Source organism: Mauremys mutica, chromosome 7, assembly GCF_020497125.1.
Source record: "Mauremys mutica isolate MM-2020 ecotype Southern chromosome 7, ASM2049712v1, whole genome shotgun sequence".
Taxonomy (NCBI): Eukaryota; Metazoa; Chordata; order Testudines; family Geoemydidae; genus Mauremys; species Mauremys mutica.
Genome location: NC_059078.1, coordinates 116,274,645 through 116,293,541, shown reverse-complemented (window position 1 = coordinate 116,293,541; position 18,897 = coordinate 116,274,645). Strand labels below are relative to the sequence as shown.

At 38.6% G+C, this 18,897-nt stretch overlaps 1 protein-coding gene across 4 annotated transcripts in view; it reads left to right on the top strand.

The window, feature by feature from the left end:
* ATRNL1 (attractin like 1) overlaps positions 1-18,897 on the top strand; it is a 948,738-nt gene that overhangs the window by 629,612 nt on the left and 300,229 nt on the right. The window lies entirely within an intron of this gene.

Sequence of the window (18,897 nt, the reverse complement as noted above, 5' to 3'; positions counted from 1 at the left end):
TCAAGAAATGTGTAGTGAGAGGAAACACTGAAATCTCTCCAAAGTATTACTTTCATTTTGTTCCCAGATCTGAGCGCCTTTGTAGTTTGAGGATTATAAAAAGTGAACATATGTGGAATATTGCTACCAGCTTGCATAGCTTGATAAATCCAGACAAGCAGAAGAATGCTGGTGGCAGAGTCTAGGATAGTGGTATATCCTCTTGATGCAAAAAAAAGCTGGAAAGTAATACCCTTTTGAGGAACAAATGCCAATGAAATTATGGTACAGTAGTTGAATGAATGTGTTTCATGATAGTTAAATATAAAATATAAATATTAAATGAACTTGGCAGTACGTAAAGGTTTCCAGCCTGTGCTTCCCACGGATATAATGAAGAGATTGTAAACACCTTTTTGGCTCTGTACACTAATGGCAAACATCTAATTAGTATTGAAAGGCTTTTATATGCGTGTAGACTGGCCCAGCAGTCTTGTGGCATCAAAGTGCAATGCTGTGTTAAGAGTTACAGTTAGGTTGTCTGCTCAGTCCCGTGCTCTCCAGATGCAAGGAGCTGGTTGCACTGCATAGGCCACCAGTGGTATTTTGAACTTTTGGAGGTTCAGTCTTGAGTGACCATCTCTGCACCCTCTTTGAAGGACTCAGGAGAGAACTACAACTAAAATGAAGGAAAAGCTGACACACCATGTGGTTTTAGAGAGTTCCAGAGGACTGAGGAGTTAAGAGGTAAAATTTGGGGATGATTCCCTCAAAAATGATGTACTTGTGAAATTTTTGTAGCTCCTTTTAGTCTCTGTCTAGGAGTGGCAGGCTGCCTATCATATTATATATCTGAGGGGCTCACAGATAGAAAAATATTTTTTTTCAGATTGGGTGAAAGAAATTACATTCTGCTCTATAGAAAAATAATGTGGCTGTTGATAGGGGAAAGATTCCTGAACTCTGCAAAACAAATATCCTCGCTCAGAGATGTTGAGCCAAACTCTCTGCTGCAGCATGCATCACAGTTTGTGTGTTTATATTATCCACTTACAATAATAGGTTGAAACATGCATTGGGGGTGGGAGAATCAATAATACAGAAGTCAGCCACACTGATAAAATGTCACACTCTTCCTCTTCTTCCTCCACAAAAATAAAGCACAGGACCCTCTGTCTCAACCCACCCTCTCTGAGGGCTGGTCTTCACTATCAGGGAGATCAATTCTGCTGCAATCAATGCAGCAGGGCTTGATTTAGTGGTCTAGTGAAGACCTGCTAAATTGATGGAAGAGTGCTCTCCGGTCGACCCTGGTACCCAGCTCCCTGAGAAGAGTATGGGAAGTCGACTGGAGAGTGTCTCCCATTGACTCAGAGCTGTGAAGACACTGGCGTAAGTTGACCTAAGCTAAGTCAACTCCAGCTACGTTATTCATGTAGCTGGAGTAACATAACTTAGCTCAACTTAGTGAAGACAAGCCCAGAGAAAACTTCAATAAATAGGTTTTGCGACATGCCATGGAGTCATGAAACTGTCTTTTAGACCAATGGTGGAAGTAAACTCTAGAGTTAAGGGTGTCCCACTGAAAATGTCCACTTCTATATGTATGCATATCAGTTTGAGGGCATTATAGGCAGGACTGAACAATAAGCTTTGTTAGTGAATATAAATACAAAACCAAATTCTGAGGTCCTTGCTCAGTCCTCATGAAGAAAAACTCTCACTTATTGCAGTATATACAGGCATCAGAATTTTGGTGCCTCCGCGTAGAAGGGACCCTTGTAGGGGTAATTCTGATACAGGTCACATGTCTTCTACAGAAAAACAACAAGGAGTCCGGTGGCACCTTAAAGACTAACAGATTTATTTGGGCATAAGCTTTCGTGGGTAAAAAACCTCACTTCTTCAGATGCATGGAGTGAAAATTACAGATGCAGGCATTGTTATACTGACACATGAAGAGAAGAGAGTTACCTCACAAGGGGAGAGCCAGTGTTGACAGGGCCAATACAGTCAGGATGGATGTAGTTCACTCCCAATAACTGATGAGGAGGTGTCAATTCCAGGAGAGGAAAAGTTGCTTCTTTAATGAGCCAGCCACTCCCAGTCCCTATTCAAGCCCAAATCAATGCTGTTAAATTTGCAAATGAATTTTAGTTCTGCAGTTTCTCTTTGAAGTCTGTTTCTGAAGTTTTTTTGTTCAAGTATGGCTACTTTTAAATCTGTTATAGAATGTCCAGGAAGATTGAAGTATTCTCCTACTGGCTTTTGCATGTTACCATTCCTGATGTCCGATTTGTGTCCATTTTTTCTTTTATGTAGAAAAAGTAACAGAAAAGTTACTTTCCCCTTAAATTTAAATCATTCTGGGCTTGATCTTGCCAGGGCCTTAGCACTCTGGCACTGACTCAGAAAGCACTTTAACACATGCTTCTGTGTTGTCCTAAATAGGCATGCTTTCCTGAAACTGGCCCTAAATTATATGCTTTTCTTTAATCATATGAGTAGTGTCGCTGCTGTCACTGGGACTACACACTGCTTCACTTTTCTACTGGATCTCAGCCCTTGTGCGCAACATCTTGCAGGATCAAGTCTTAGAGGTCTACTTGCACTAAGATAATATGGTGAGGAGTGTGGGATAGATTGCTAAAGTGCACCTGAGGTGGGCTTTTAACTACAGCGAGACAGATTCTTGGACTTCTAATCCTTATATATAATTCAATGGTTAGGTAGTCAGATGTCACATAGATTGGTGCAGCATTAAAATCTAAATCGATTGATAGAATATTTTTCCATGTGGTAGGAATAGTGTGCTTCTTATTGGCACCTTTTCCCTTAATGTAAACTAAAGTCCCAAAGCTTTTTTTTTAATCTTTGCTAAAAACCTCTCTTTGACTGCATAGGGAACATTATAATCTAGTTTCTCTTGGGGCACCAAATACACTAAGTTTACCCTGCCCTGCACTTATCCAGTGGTCTCTACAAAGTCCTTTGCTCACAGGCAATTTCCAACATCAAAGTCATTAAAGAGAGTACAAGCTTAGTATAGCAGTTTCCCCGCAGATAGTGGTCTTTTTCTCTTCCTTATTCAGCTGGGACATCCGTTATTTCTTTGAAAGATCACAGAGAGTTTGTAATTAAATAAAACTGCTGAGTAAACAGTTATAAATGATTTTGAAATGTTTAAGGCCCTTTGTAAATTCATGGGGGGTGGAGTGTCAATTTTCAAAACATTGTCCACGTGTATGTAAATATGAGTTGTGTTGCTAAATCACCAGTGTTACTCCATTGTATCTCTCATATGTTTTCTTCCATGTGATGCATTAGTGTTCTAGGGAATATCACTCCAGAGTAATCTTCTTTTTCTAGCTAAAATGCATTATGCTCATAAAGAGAAAAAAATTTACTCACGGTGTACACTGAAATATGAGAATTCTAAGTAATATATGATTCAGTAATCTAAATAGATAGATATGATATATACTATAAATCTAAAATCACAGAACAGTCAATTCAGTTTTATATTCAGGAATAAATGTTTGTAAGGAAATATTCAGCTTCAAGCTAGATAAATCCCTATGCCTTCAGCAGCATAACATTTTCTTTATAGGTTGGTACTGAAACCTGGTTCCTTTCTGATCTTTTTCATAGTTGTTTTGTGTGAATATCGTGCATTAGAAAAAGCCCCCATTGTTATACATTGCATTAGAGAATATTCTTGTCATTTGCAGCCAAGCAGAGAATACTGACAGACTTCAGCCCTAAGTAGGATTAAGTTGAGTATCAGACTGTGGGCGTACTGTTGCATTTCTTGTTATCTGAACGTCTGAGGCTTTAGTGTTGTTGACATCTGGAGTATTTCTCAATGTGTTTGTATAATGTGTTTTATTCTCTCTCCATTATTGATCATATAGCCGTTTGCCATTGCAGTCAGCTTTTTCCAAATGTTTGTAACCTCAGTTTTATTAGATCCTTTTACACTTTAGCAATTCTGTATTTGCTAAAATTGTCCTCAACAAACAGTGATTATGTGAGAGTCAAAGGTTCAAGAGCAGACTTAAGACAATCAGAAATGGGACCCAGTGCACATAGAAAATGTTGATGAGGTGATTCGTTTGAACTTCAGAGAGATTGGGCTTGTCAGACCAGCCCTGCCAGATGATAGAATGACAGGCTGCTAAATGACCTCCTTACCTCCCTCTCCATCTAACTGTAAAGTGCAGATTATTGGCTGTTAGAGTGGTGGCAGGCAGAAAATGAAGTATAAGTAAACTTAGTGTGTTTGGGGGTCTGAGTGAACACTAATGAAACTGTTTAGAATTATGTACTTTAGATTGGGCACTTAGAATCATAGACTATCAGGGTTGGAAGGGACCTGAGGAGGTCATCTATCTAGTCCAGGGGTAGGCAACCTAGGGCACGTGTGCCGAAGGCGGCACGCAAGCTGATTTTCAGTGGCACTCACACTGCTCGGGTCCTGGCCACCAGTCCGGGCGGCTCTGCATTTTAATTTAATTTTAAATGAAGCTTCTTAAACATTTTTAAAACCTTATTTACTTTACATACAACAATAGTTTAGTTATATATTATAGACTTATAGAAAGAGACCTTCTAAAAACGTTAAAATGTATTACTGGCACGCAAAACCTTAAATTAGAGTGAATAAATGAAGACTCGGCACACCACTTCTGAAAGGTTGCTGACCCCTGATCTAGTCCAAGCCAGGACCAATCAATCCCCTGGGTTTAGCAGGTCAATGCTCAAACCACTGAGCTATCCCTTCCTCCCCTGCCTCACACTTTAAAGCAGGAAAAACAGTCTATAAACAATAAATATATTTTTGCTCAGTGGCCCATATCCAATGGCTGCTGAAGAATCCTTCAATTGACTTCAGTGGATACAAATTCATGCCATCTATAATATTCACCTTTTTTTTTTTAACGAATTGTGTATTGCAATAGCAAATTTTATCTCAATAAACCACAATTGAGATATTCCATCTTTTTATTAATCTGTGACTTTGTATATATTAGAACATTACTGTGTTCTTGGGCTGTCCATCATTTCTGTCGGTATCTTGAGTACAGTGAACTGGTGCATGGTGAATGTGTTTTAAAAAAAAAAAAGGGGCGGGGGTCAAAAACCCTTGCAACAGAAATGATTTTTATTTATAATTTTTCATAGAGGCAACCCACGATTCTTCACAATTTTGTGTAGCTTGTAGGAAAAGTTGTGTGCTAATCAACAAGAACGCAATTGGTTTTGTGAAATCACTGTTAGGCAAATGCAAAGTGACCTACTTTAATAGATTTTTGCAAGGTTTTAATTCGTTTCACTATGGCTAGTTTTAAGTTTCTCTGAAATCTTAAGATCAGTTTTGCTTACTCAGCTACTTGGGTGTTTTTCATTGCTGAAATCTCTTGAGCCAGATAGTCTGTGAAAGCCCAGCAGCATAGCTACTGTAAAAATAAACATTTAGAATCCCCAGTCTCTTTTTATTTTAAGTTACTATGACACATTCTGCTCTAGAATCCATGTATTTATTTAACAAATGTTATTTGTACCAAAGCCTTTTATAACAGATTGATGAAAGGCAAGGCCCTGAACCACCAATAGAAAGGTCAAGAGAATATGGTCAATAATTATGTGATCATGTTGCAACTTCAGGCAACAGGCCCTCTACGTTGCCACTGTTTATCAGACTATGCCATGAGATGGACAGAATTGTAGCTGACGCAGCATGTGTGTTAGATCTTTGTCAGGAAGCTTTAACACAGAAACATATTCCAGTAATGTGAAATGCACAACATAGAGTACATGGAGGCAAAATAAATGAGTTCAGTTTCACCATTGTTAAATTGGAAGTCTCTACTGCAGCAGCCTTAAGAACAGAGCTAAATTGTAAAGAGTCTGATTGTTAAATGATTACAATCGTTTACTGCCATAGGCTATAAAAATTAAAAAGGTCTAAGTGCTTCTTTCAGACAGAGATGCAGAGACTAATTTTACATGAATGCATATCCTAACAAGATTAGCTGGCTTATTCAGGCGTATGAATTGCACTTTTGTTCTTTGTGTTCAACAAGCTTGTATCATCAGAGTCACTCTGTGCTTAACATGATTTCAATCAGTCCCTTACTTTCAAAGTATGTTCTCTCTCTCTCTCTCTCTCTCTCACTCTCACTTACTTTTTTAACACTGGACCTCTGAGATTTTCCATTGTGTTTGCTTTTGAGTCTTCAGTATTTTATGCTCTCAATTTGAATTCTCCATTTCTTCTGTTTATATTTTCTCCTAGTAATGGCATTATTTTAAATAGCAATGGAACATGATGCCTTAGCTCAATAATACGGAGCTACTGTGCTAAGTAAAAATGGAAATGATCCATTTTTTAACAGAATTTTCATTGTTTCACTATTTGCTGTGTGGTTACCGCTTCAATTAGGCCATTAGGTCAGCCTCCATTCATACTGCAGTTATACAAGGAACAAAGCATTCTTGCCCGTCACGGAATTAAAGATTGATTTTATATGTTGGCTAATCTATTAATGGTGAAACATTGAAAAAGAATAGATTACTGTGAATAGGGAAAAAAATCAATTCTTCTGAAATTTCCGTAGCTTCTGAGATCAAACACAGTCTGCTTTTTTATGTTTTATAAAGCAGTTTGGTTGAAAAACCATTAAAGGCATTAATGCTTTTGTCATTTTAGATGGATTACAAAGGCTTTAATGTATTATACTCCAATATAAATTTAAGGAAGCTGAGTAGAATTTTGTTTTGGAATAACTGAAGTAAAATTGTCTTGTTTCCAGAAGGCATTTTCAGAAAATTAAGACTACATTAAGTCTTTAATTATAATACATCACTAACAGGTTTATTTTAGTGGTGCATCTGTAGACTGCACTTAACTATGTATCAGTGTTTCCATTGTAAATACTTATTTTCAATTTCAGTGGTTTGTTCCTCACTGTAAAATTTTGGGTTGAAACATGATAGGTAAGGTCTCAAAGGCAGTGCAAAGATTTTTTTCAAATATTTATTTATTTTAAATAACATGACTGAGACATCTAAAACTCAATGTTAATTTTTATATTTTGTTCTCTTTAATGTTTCTTTGGAAGTTATGCAATAGAATAGAGTTTTGTTACCAATTGTTTCCATGTATTATTAGTAGTAGTTAATATTTACTTTCCTTTAGCATCCAAAGACCAAAAAGGCCAGGGTTTGATGCTTTATAAACGTATAATAAATGACAACCCATGCTCAAGAAGAGCTTATGTACGTATGTGCATGGGTGCACACACACATTTTTACTATTCTAGAGCTGCTTATGAGTGCTGAACTGTGGTGGTTTTGTGTGTTTTGTTTCATTCTCTAATTGTTGGATGATTTTTCAAGGAAAAATATCAAAATGGTTTTGTTTTGTTTTTTAAATTGAATGGACTTGGGAAACAGATAAACAAAAATGAAGCTTACTAATTATTAGTTATGTTAATACTGTTTATTGTTACATTTCACCTTCGTTAATTTCATCTGAATTTCATCTGCAGTATTCCTTTGAGAAATCCTGAAAAATGCCTTTGTTTCCCGGCCGTTTATACCCTTCTTATACTTGTGCACTGCCATCAAACCACCTCTGTCATTTGGCCAAAGCATACATATTTAAATAATTTAATCTTATAAGAAACACAGAGAGGGAAATAAGCTGGCCAGATTGAACAGGAGAAACTGTGTAGGCAAACAAGTCACTTTTAAAACAACAAGGAGTCTGGTGGCACCTTAAAGACTAACAGATTTATTTGGGCATAAGCTTTTGTGGGTAAAAAACCTCACTTCTTCAGATGCATGGAGTGAAAGTTACAGATGCAGGCATTTTACCCACAAAAGCTTATGCCCAAATAAATCTGTTAGTCTTTAAAGTGCCACCGGACTCCTTGTTGTTTTTGTGGATACAGACTAACACTGCTATCCCCTGATACAAGTCACTTTTAAAACTTCTTACAGAGTAATGCAAACAATATAGAGTAAGAAGAAAAACTGCCAAGAAGCATGATAAAGTTTAAGAGTCAGGCATAAACCTTCAGTGGAAAAATGGCTTAAATTATCTCTAATTTACTTCACTGTCTTTAGCAAGGGGCTTTGCCTTTATGGTGGTGAAGTCTATGCAAGTCACTGGATAAATAAGACTTAACACAGGAAGAGTGACACAGGCTGCCTAGTGTTGCTTGACATCTATAGTATTATAAAATGTTTTAACTTGGTAAGAAGTAAGTTTTGTACTCAACATCTTCTTGTATATCTATTATAATGGTTGTTTGTTGACAAGTTACAAGGGAAAAGGGCTTCACTGAAGCACCTTGATAACTACTAAGGAGCTGCCATCCAAACTTCACTAACTTTAGCCAGCTCAGATCTTTCCTGGTTCCTGTTGCTAGATGAAATTTGCTGTATAGCTTGAAGGCATGTTCTTACCTTTCTTAATAAAGTTAAGATTGTATTTCCACCAATTATTCTGAGAGGTGGGTTTCTCAAGCAGTAACATCCACCACTGCATAAGACCCTCCTTCTCCATTATATTGTACCCTAAACAATCAAGAAAATGACTCACTAATTAGATGTGTGGTGCAGTATTTACTAATAGCTGTCACAACCAGTTACTGGTGGACCATGAGAAGAAGGAAATTCTACAAGTAGGAACTCTTCAAGGAGACTAACTGGCTGGCAGCCTGCCTGGAGTACAGCCCTTTAAGATAACTGGAACTTCCCATCTGATCTCAACTGCTTTGACAGGGCATATAAGGAGAGCCAGTCCCAAACCACTGAGGGCTTTGTATATTATAACCAGCATCTTGAATTGCAGTGTGGAGCACTGATGCAATGTGCTGAAGTTGGCTTTAGCTATTAGGCAGGGAGGAGCTGCTTTCTGCACTAGATGAAGCTTCCAAATGGTCTTTGAAGATAGCCATTGTGATGGGGCAAGGCCAGATGGCTACAGTAAGGAACAGGTATGTTAGCCCCAGGCTAAACAAATCCCTAGTACCATGGTAACCAAATGGCAGTTGCTCCAGGTTAATCAAGACACCTGGGGCCAATTAAGATCTTTCTAGAAGGCAGTGGAGATAGCTACATTGATTGGGCCACCTGAAGCCAATCAAGGGCTGGCTGGAACTAGTTAAAAGCCTCCCAGTTAGTCAGTGAGATTCGTGTGTGAGGAGCTGGGAGCAAGAGGCACAAGGAGCTGAGACTGAGAGGGTGTGCTGCTGGAGGATTGAGGAGTACAAGCATTATCAGACACCAGGAGGAAGGCCCTGTGGTGAGGATAAAGAAGGTGTTTGGAGGAGGCCATGGGGAAGTAGCCCAGGGAGTTGTAGCTGTCATGCAGCTGTTACAAGAGGCACTATAGACAGCTGCAATCCACAGGGCCCTGGGCTGGAACCCGGAGTAGAGGGCAGGCCCGGATTCCCCCCAAACCTACCAACTCCTGATCAGACACAGGAGGAGTTGACCCAGACTGTGGGTTCCACCAGAGGGGAAGATCACTGAGGTGAGCAAATCCGCCAATAAGCACAGGATCCACCATCGTAGAGGAGGAACTTTGTCACACCATATACCATAAAGCCCAGATACTGGTTTGTGACTTTTGGTACAGCCCTGAGCAAGGAATGGTGCATAAACTGCACCACCCCAGCAATAGCCCCAACAGGCATTGTGCTTTAGGGAAACGCTTCTCAGTCACAATTCATCTACTTCCTCCTTGCTACTAGAGATAGTGGTTTAGTGTTGGCCTATGCCAGAAATAAAGGCCTGATTTAGAAAGGCACTTAAGCATGTAAGTCAGTGGTGGGCAACCTGCGGCCCTTGGGCTGCACACGGCCCGTCAGGGTAATCCGCTGGTGGATTGCGAAACCATTTCAATACATTGACCGTCCTCAGGCACTGCCGCCTGCAGCTCCCAGTGGCCGTGGTTCACCATTCCCGGCCAATGGGAGCTGCGGGAAGGGGCAGCCAGCACGTCCCTGTGGCCTGTGGGTTGCCACAGCTCCCATTAGTCCAGAACCGCAAACCGCAGCCACTGGGAGCTGCGGGCAGCTGTCAATGTGGATGGGTCAATGTAAACAAATGGTCTCACGGCCCGCCAGTGGATTACCCTGACACATCAGTGGTGGGAAGCCTGCAGCCTAAGTAGTCCCACTGAAGTCCGTGGAACTTAGACCTATATGCTTGCGTTTAAATATCTGGCTGAATTCTTGCTGAATTGGGATACACATTACTGCCTACTCCTCAGTATTGGCTCATTTACTCTGACCAGTTTAAAGGGTGAGAAAGGTGGAGTTGAGACTCCTTCCACTTCCCAGTCCTACCAGCATGCCAGCTCCAGGGAGGAAGTAAGCAGAGAAGTAGCCATGCTTACTCCAGTGTAAGGTCCAGATAGGTCACTTAAGGGTGAAGGGAGGCAGCAGAGGGAGGGGAATTCTTTCGCGCGCGCGCGTGTGTGTGTGGGGGGGGTCCAAGTCAGAATCTAGCTCCAAGTGACAGTGGTCTCAAAAAAAAAAAAAAGTGTCAAAGGCAAGAATCTGTGGCAGCCATTTTATACCACATGTCAATATAACTGGTTGGTTATACCATTGACAGTAATACCCTGTACATTTTGGGACTTGTTTGCTGCAGGAATTACACAGTACATTAGAAAGGAAAAAGGGCTTTACCCAAGCTCTATGCTAATCGCTAAAGAGCTTCTGGACCCCACTGTCTTTACCAGCCCAGATTGTTCCTGGTGTCTGTTGTCAGCTCTAAATTGCTGTACAGTCTCTTCTTACCTTTCTGTTTAAGATTAAGTTAAAATTCCAAGTCAGACTGGAGAGAGGTCCTTGTCCACTACCTTATGTGAATTTACTGTTAACTCCTTAGCCTCTCTATACACAAGCACACACACAATCCTCATGTGACTTTACTGTTGGCTCCAGCCCCTGCAGAACATGCAGACCAGAGAGCAATGGAACAACTTCAAAGAAAAAATAGTATTGTATTTTATCAATAATGTCCCTAGTGGTAGACCTTCACATAACTTATAGAAATCCCAAAGGCCCCAAGATTGTCTACTGCTTCCATCAATGGAGGGAGCAGATATAACCTCTGTCCATTCATCCTAAGTGCTTCCTCCTATTGGGTAGCATCCTCTCCATGGGTTCAGATTAAGTACCAGCCAGATCATTTTCAAGGGTCCCTATCTGTGTTAGTCAACATGTAAGTAAGGAAACTGCAGTCGCCGGGTCAAACGATAGACTTGGAGCTAGTGTAATTTGGCTTCTGATGGCATGAGATAGAAGAGTACTTAACATTGTATCTACTGTAAAGTGATGATTTGTTGTGCAAGTGCCTCCAACATTTTTAAGAAGAATTAAACTTTGTGCTGCCTTTTACTTCCCTTTGTTTACAAATCAAAATAATCTGCAACCCAGCCAGCTTTCACTGAATCAATATACTAAAACAGTGCAGAAATACGTTTTAAAGGCTTTGCATGCAAGAAGAATTTAACATTTGTTCCTGAATAGAGTCAATAGTAGGAAAGATGTCTGGCTATGTTGAAACAATTTTTAGCAAAAAACAATTTAGCAAAACAATGTTCTTTGTCAATAAGACAATAAAAAGATATTCCCTTTATATTTTGGGTGTATGTCTACCTTACATAGTAATGCAAGCTTAAATGTATTCAAGCTTTTGCAAACTTGCTGACTTTTTTCAAATAAGTAGGTTTGAAATTGATTCAAAGGTTCTTTGTGCAGTAATATAAACTGATGATGTACTAATGACATCGCACATACTTCACTTTTGTGATAGAGCAGAATCAATTGTTTTTCTTTCCACAAAATGAATCACCAAGACCTAACCTAAGCAGGATCATTCCTGACTGATGCAGAAACATTAGATTAGTCAGTGTTTTTCCAAAGGTGGCATTTATGATTCAGATTTCATATGAGCTGATTCATTGTTTGTGAAACATTAAGTTAACCCAACAATCTGGTGATAGGTTTCTAATTGACATAATTAATGAAGAACACAGATCTAAAAGTTCATTGTTCGTATTGAGCTGCTTGAGTGAGTGAAGAACTGTCTTGGACAATGGAGGCCATCTGTGCTTGTGAGCTCAAGTAGTTCAAACTGGAAAAACTAATGGAAAAACACAATGATCCATATTAGACCAGATTTTGTTACCTTTTCTATTATTACTTGAGACAGAGAATCTGTGAGCATGATTCAGTTAGTGGCACATGAGGCTACTAGACAGCTTTCCTATTATTTCTGAATTCCTGTTCTCTGTCACAGCTTGTGATTATGCTTAGTGGTGACACTGCAATGCAATAGTAAACAGGTTGGAAATTGTAGGGGAGATTCACTGTTGTGCAGAAAACCATCATAACCTGTCTGCACCAGTTAAACTCCATAAAGTGCTGTGCCAGAGGCACTTGGGAGAAGGAATCATTCATGGCATGCTGGAGGCTACCATTAATGGTTCAGCAGAGGGGCCAGTTCAACACTCTTCCAATCATCCGTGAGTCATTTACACCAACCTCCACTCATTCGCTCTATCTGAAATTCACAGATTAGTTGCATTACTTCTGAATGCGGTTTATTGTCTCCTAGTTTCATTAAGAGACTTTACTATCATCTGTTTCTTTTCTTTATTTTCCCATTCTGCCTTAGTGGTTTAGCACCTGGGAAAATTACCACAATTCCTTGATATATCCAACAAATCTTTTTGTCTTTCCCTCCCCATGCAATATGATCTTAGAATCACTATTTTTCATTAGCCTCCTTTCCGGTCTTCTAAACTATTCTTTTTAGACTTCCATAAAATTAGTCTAACTATTCACCCATCTGCTCCCCAAAGTTTTTACCATATTTTTTCTTTAAAAAGCTATTTATAGAATATCAGGGTTGGAAGGGACCTCAAGAGGTTATTTAGTCCAATCAACTGCTCAGAGCAGGACTAAGCCCCAGACAGATTTTTACCCCAGTTCCCTAAATGGCCCCCTCAAGGATTGAGCTCACAACCCGGGGTTTAAGCAGACTAATGCTCAAACCACTGATCTATGCCTTGTTCCACTTTTCTGAGGCATATATTTATCCTTAAGTATGATCACGTCTAATTGTGCTTTTTTACTTTCAGGAATTTTTTTTCTTGTAAGAAAGCAGTAGTACTACAAAAAAGCAATCTTTTCTCAAAAAAGCCATTCTATTTTATTTTATTTTAAATTTAAATATCTGCAAAAACACTAATACTAAAGCTCTAGGCACCCTAACAATTAGACTTAGTCAAATAGTGATAACCCCCCACTAGCATAAATATAATCATATACTGGAAACAAATTAACTCAGCCAGCCAATAAGTCAAACCAATAGAAAACCCTTTTCATTGCTAGGAATATAATATACCCTCTACTTTTACCAAGAACCCTATCAAACAAAGTTATGGGAGATGATATTTGGTGTTCTGCTTCGAGAGAACTAAATCATTTCATCATTTGCCTTGACTCTGTCTCTTATGAAGATTGGGTGAAGGGTCAAGGGATTCTGTGCAGACAGTCTCCAGATGGATTACTTCCTGCATTACGGTGGCATTTGAAGTAGCTCAGTCTACACCTCCACAAAGACTGGTGGTTCATTCGATGAGGGCCCAGGCAGCTTCAGTCATGTTCCTCGATGATGTTTCTATATTGGATGTTTGCAGAACAGCTACCTAGTCTTCAGTGCCTATTTTTATCAAGTATTATGCTATTATGACTGCGTCTAAAGCAGATGCAAACTTTAGATAGGTATTTCTGCAATCATTCTTTAGGTAGATTCCAAGCTCCACCTACTTCAGTTACTGCTTGTGAATCAAATGTGTGGAATAAACATCTGTAACCACTCAAAGAAGAAAAAATGGTTATTTACCTGTACTGTAACTGTTCTTTGAGATGAGGATGCAGATACGTATTACATGACCCACCCTCCATCTCCTCTTTATAGGGGGGTCAGGGCAGTGCTGCCCTGATATACCCATAGGAGTGGCTATGGGGCCGAAGGGTCTGAGCATCACCCCGAAGGGTACAACTAAGCAAAGTTCTTGGACTTCGGTGCTCTGGGTGTGCACACCTGACTGGAAGATATGTCTGAACCTGCATCTCAAAGAACAAGAGTTAAAACCCAAGTAAGTAACCATGCAAACCTCTTTCATACCCACCGGAAATTGGAGGGAATTATATTGTCCTTCATAACGAATAGGCATGAGGTCTTCCCAATAATAAGGATTTTGAAGTACACAGAATTATTAAGAACAGAGGAAGCACTGACACTAGAACTCACAGTCTCCTATATTCTACACCTTTTTCCAGGCCAAAGGGATGGCTATTGCAATGGCTATGTTCAGTTCAGAGCTCTAGCTCTGTCTACCATGGAAGAGGCTCACTGAGATCAGGGAGCATACTCAGGCCCCAATTCAGCACAGCCCTGAAGCATATTCATGACTTTGCAAGAAAGCAATTAAGCATGTAATTAACTTTAAACCAATACGTAAGTCCCATTGAAGCTTGCACAGGGCCTGCCCATGCTGACTTGTCTCTCACTCTAGTGAACACTGAATTTTACCCAATTAAATTAAAAATATTTGAAATAATGGATGTGCATATGGATAAACCACCAGCTGATTTTTTTAAATTGGGCTATGTAAATGTTGCTGATGTGCAGACTTGTAGTGTATAACTTAAAAGCCAAGGATATTTCTTAAGTATTTCACATTTCAGACACATACAGAAAAGGATATATACACTTTCCAGTATGACAAAGAGGTTTACAAGCAGCTGAGTCAAATGACCTATTATCTAACAATGCGTTAAGTTTCATTTTGCAGGCAGGCAGAGTGCTTTTGAGACACTTACACCCGTGCAGTAAAAAAGACACTGAAAAATGTTTTATACCATGGGTCAATGGTTATCAAATTTAGGTTGTTAATATTTCTTAGTGAGATGAACATTTTCTTTTAGTAAGAACTAGCTGGCCTGCATGAATGTAGTGGCATATGTTCTACTGGTATATATTGAAACTGGATTTACAGTTATAAATATGGTGTGCATTTTGTCTTGTATATTTATGCCCTGATCATGTAAACACTTATGTGCTTAACTTTATTTGCCTGAGTAGTTCCACTGACTTCAATAGTTATAGTTATGTATCAGTATTTTCATGATTGCTGCCTTGATTAGCAAGTTTTACAACACAGGGTAATATGAATTATATAGACATTTAATTATTGTCTGTGCCTTAATATTAAATCCAGTTCTTATACTACAGTAAGTAGCTAATTTTTTTGAAATGTAACTTCAAAGAATACAAATTACTTTCCTAAGTTATAGTATGTACATTTGTTACTTAATGAATCACTACCAGTAATATTGATTATCATATTGATGCTCTCCAAGAAGACTGAATTGTTATATATTACATTTAATAGATCACTTTCCATATGCCAGATAATCTCGGTCTATCTCAGTCTCCTACTATTATTATCCCTTATTCAAATCCTTCCTAAAATAAACTTCTCCCATTAAGCCTTTCAACAATTTCCTTCCAAGTTTCCTTCAAGATTGAACCTTCAGCTTATCACATGAGCTTGAACGTGGACATATGTGCCTAATCAAGGTTATAAATTCTCTGGGGCATAGGCTGTCTTCCTTTGTTTGTGCAGATCTGAGCACACTTACAACATGTAATGAAAATAATAATAATAAAGATTATTTTATAAGGAAAATAGTACTATATAATTTCTTTATTTATTTTACTAGGTAAAACAATTCATCTTTATTACAGATAGGTGCCAACAAAAGTGTCTTTAATGTCACTTTTGATTTATAGGATTGCAAAGAAAATTCTTATGTTATACATTTAAAATCCATTATCTGTAAGCTTCTCAGAAACATGCTTAACAACAAATTTCCTCTAGGACTGGGATCCTGTATACCAGGTTTCAGATTGCAAGGAATTTTTAGCCTAAAATTATAAATCCCTGAAAAATAGGGAAATTAAAGAATATGCAACAGATCATTAACTGTGGACATGCTATCAAGCAAAATTATAATAACATATGGTACTTGCCTTTAAGAAAGTTTAATATATAATTATATGAATATTAGGTGTGGTAGTCATCTATTCCAGGCAGAGTTGTAACTCAGGATTAAAAAGAAGAAAAATCTTTTTCTCTGTTATGTAGCTGCAGAGGTAACAGACAACGATGAAGCATAAGAATTACATTTTGCAAATTAGCATTACATCTTTATCACCTTTAAAAGCTGAAAACTTAAATAAGTAACTAGACTATCAGAAATGTATTAACAATTATTTCTGGTTTAGAATTTAAATCAAGGAACTGAATTTTTGCAAATCCTTCAGCAAACAATATATTGCAAGTTGTGTATTTGTCTAACCTGCTTTGGATTGGAAAAAAGCCCAAACATTTGAGTTCACAAAAATGCTTGCCTTTCTGTCATATTTGGTGCCCTGCCCCCAAAATGCCTCCCACGTGCAGCCCTATTCTCCACTACTCTAGAGCAGGGCTTTACCAGCTTTGTCCTATGCTACTTTGTCCCCAGGGTGTGGTGCATGCTTACTGTAGCCTGGGCATCTGGCATGCTCCTAAATGCACACTAACATCCAGAATGAAGAAACATCACTTCTCCGCAGTCCATGTCTTATCTGGAAGTCACAGTCACAGGAAATGAAAAGCCAGCACCCATAAAGCAGATCAGTAGACATCTGCGGTCTGACCTCTCAAATGTGCCTCATGTCACGGTATCAAGCTACCATGTTCCTGCTGCATGAAGTGGGGAGAGAGTGATCCCCATCAAAATACCTCTAATATGGTAAATTCAAGTGTCATCTGCTTCACCACACTCTTTCAGACTGAATATGCGAAAGCTGTTTGCGTGACGGTTTTGTCTCTAATCAGTTGCCTACCCCCTAGACCACATTCTCCTTCCAGAACCAGGATTCCTAATCACCAACATTCCCAAATTATTGTGAAGCTACTGGCAATGTGTATGTTGCATCTCCTTCTAGTAACTGATCCTCTCAGATATGGTGAATAAATAAAATAAAATTCAAGGCACGTTTGCTAGCAGGGAAAGAGGGGGAGGGGAGATCTTCATGCACATGCTTTATAGTACTGAGAGGTGGTCAGACCCCCTGGTACTGGGATGTAAGGACCTGGTTCATCATCTCTTTGGAACATAATATTTAACTCTCATGTAGGCCAACAACAGGACTCAAAACACGTTGCAAAGGTAGGTAAGTATCATTATCTCCATTTTAGAGATGGAGAAACAAAGAATTAGAAAGGGTAAGTGATTTGCTCAGTGGCACACACACAGTGAGCAAGTTTGTCAGGATGTCCGATTCCTGTTTCGGTCATCTAACTACTAGATCATGTTGCCTTCCTTGGTGCTACTTAAACACAGTGTTATTAAACGATAAATATGTAGTACCCTGCCTCTGGTGGGGAAAAAAGTTGGATTAGTATTACTCTCATTGCAGACAGTTTCTGGTCTGTGCAGTGGTGTAAGAATTGGGGAGACAGCATAAGAAGACTATTTCCTTATGTGTATATGTTGCTCTCTCTGCAGCACTTACTGACTTCCTGCTCCTCTCCACTGTTGTCTTTAGCAATTCCACTGTCTGCTGCTTTCTCATTTTAAACTGCGTCTGTCTTTATTATATATGGAAATGGGGTCTTGAGCAATTTTAAAAATCAACATTATTATTTAGCTGCCTTAATATGGATTTAGGATCCTAGCCCATTTGAAAAAGAAACTTGGCAAAGGTTTTGAAAGCAATATTCACTTTTTGAATTACATCACTTCTGCACACATAATCTTTCAATCTTCCTTCTAATCTAGGTTTTGCATTTCATTTTCTTGAGGGGAGGGGTGAAGGTAAAAATGGGGGGAAAGGAAAGAACTGTGTGAAATAAAATGGAGGTACCCTTGGCAGATGCAAGAAGCCTCAGGTGAAATGTCCTTAGTAAACTCCTCATTAACGGAGGCAAAATTTGTTGCATGAGTCATCCTTTTTTCTTTACACTCAGCAATTAAACCATTGTAGGATAAAAGCATCTCTCTCTCTCATTCATACATACATACATACACACCCCAATATAAAATTAAATGGTTTCTAGTTTCAACCATTCTGAATTATGTGGGTACAAAAAAAATTTGAATTGGAACTATGGGAAATGTATCTTGTTTCATATTTACATAATCAAACAAGGACTAACCACTCTTACTCCAATTTTTCCAAACAATTCTCTTTCAATCAAAGACAAAGTCTGAAAAAACTCAGCGCAAAAGAAATGTGTTTGAGAAAGTTTTAAGTAAAATAAATTAGAAATAAACTTTAAGCATAATAATTTTTGCAATATATGCAAATAATTTTGTAGGGTTTTTGTATTAAATTTTAAGGGCATGTACTTTGGGTGAAATTTAATAAGATTTTTTGTAATCATCGTGTATTTATAAATAGTAATTACTATTATTATTTTATGTTATTTTAAAGCATCATCTCACCTCTGCTAAGATATTTTGGTGCCACAAAGGAGAAAAGTAAAGTTAAATGCTGTAGTCTAAATCTCATCACACTTCTGAATATATGTAGAGAAGGCACTGCAGTATACTGAAATAGATGAGATTCTTATGTCATTTTTTCAATTTTTCTTGTTTCAGAAATATTTTCAAGACAGCCCTTTGAATCAAGACACAGAAGTGTAAATAGTTGCACAGAGCAAAACATACATATTTGAATGTTGCAGCTGAATTTACAGCACCATGTTCATTGAATTAGATTCATGGCTGACAAAATTGGGAGTGGGAATGGTAGGCTTAAATTAGT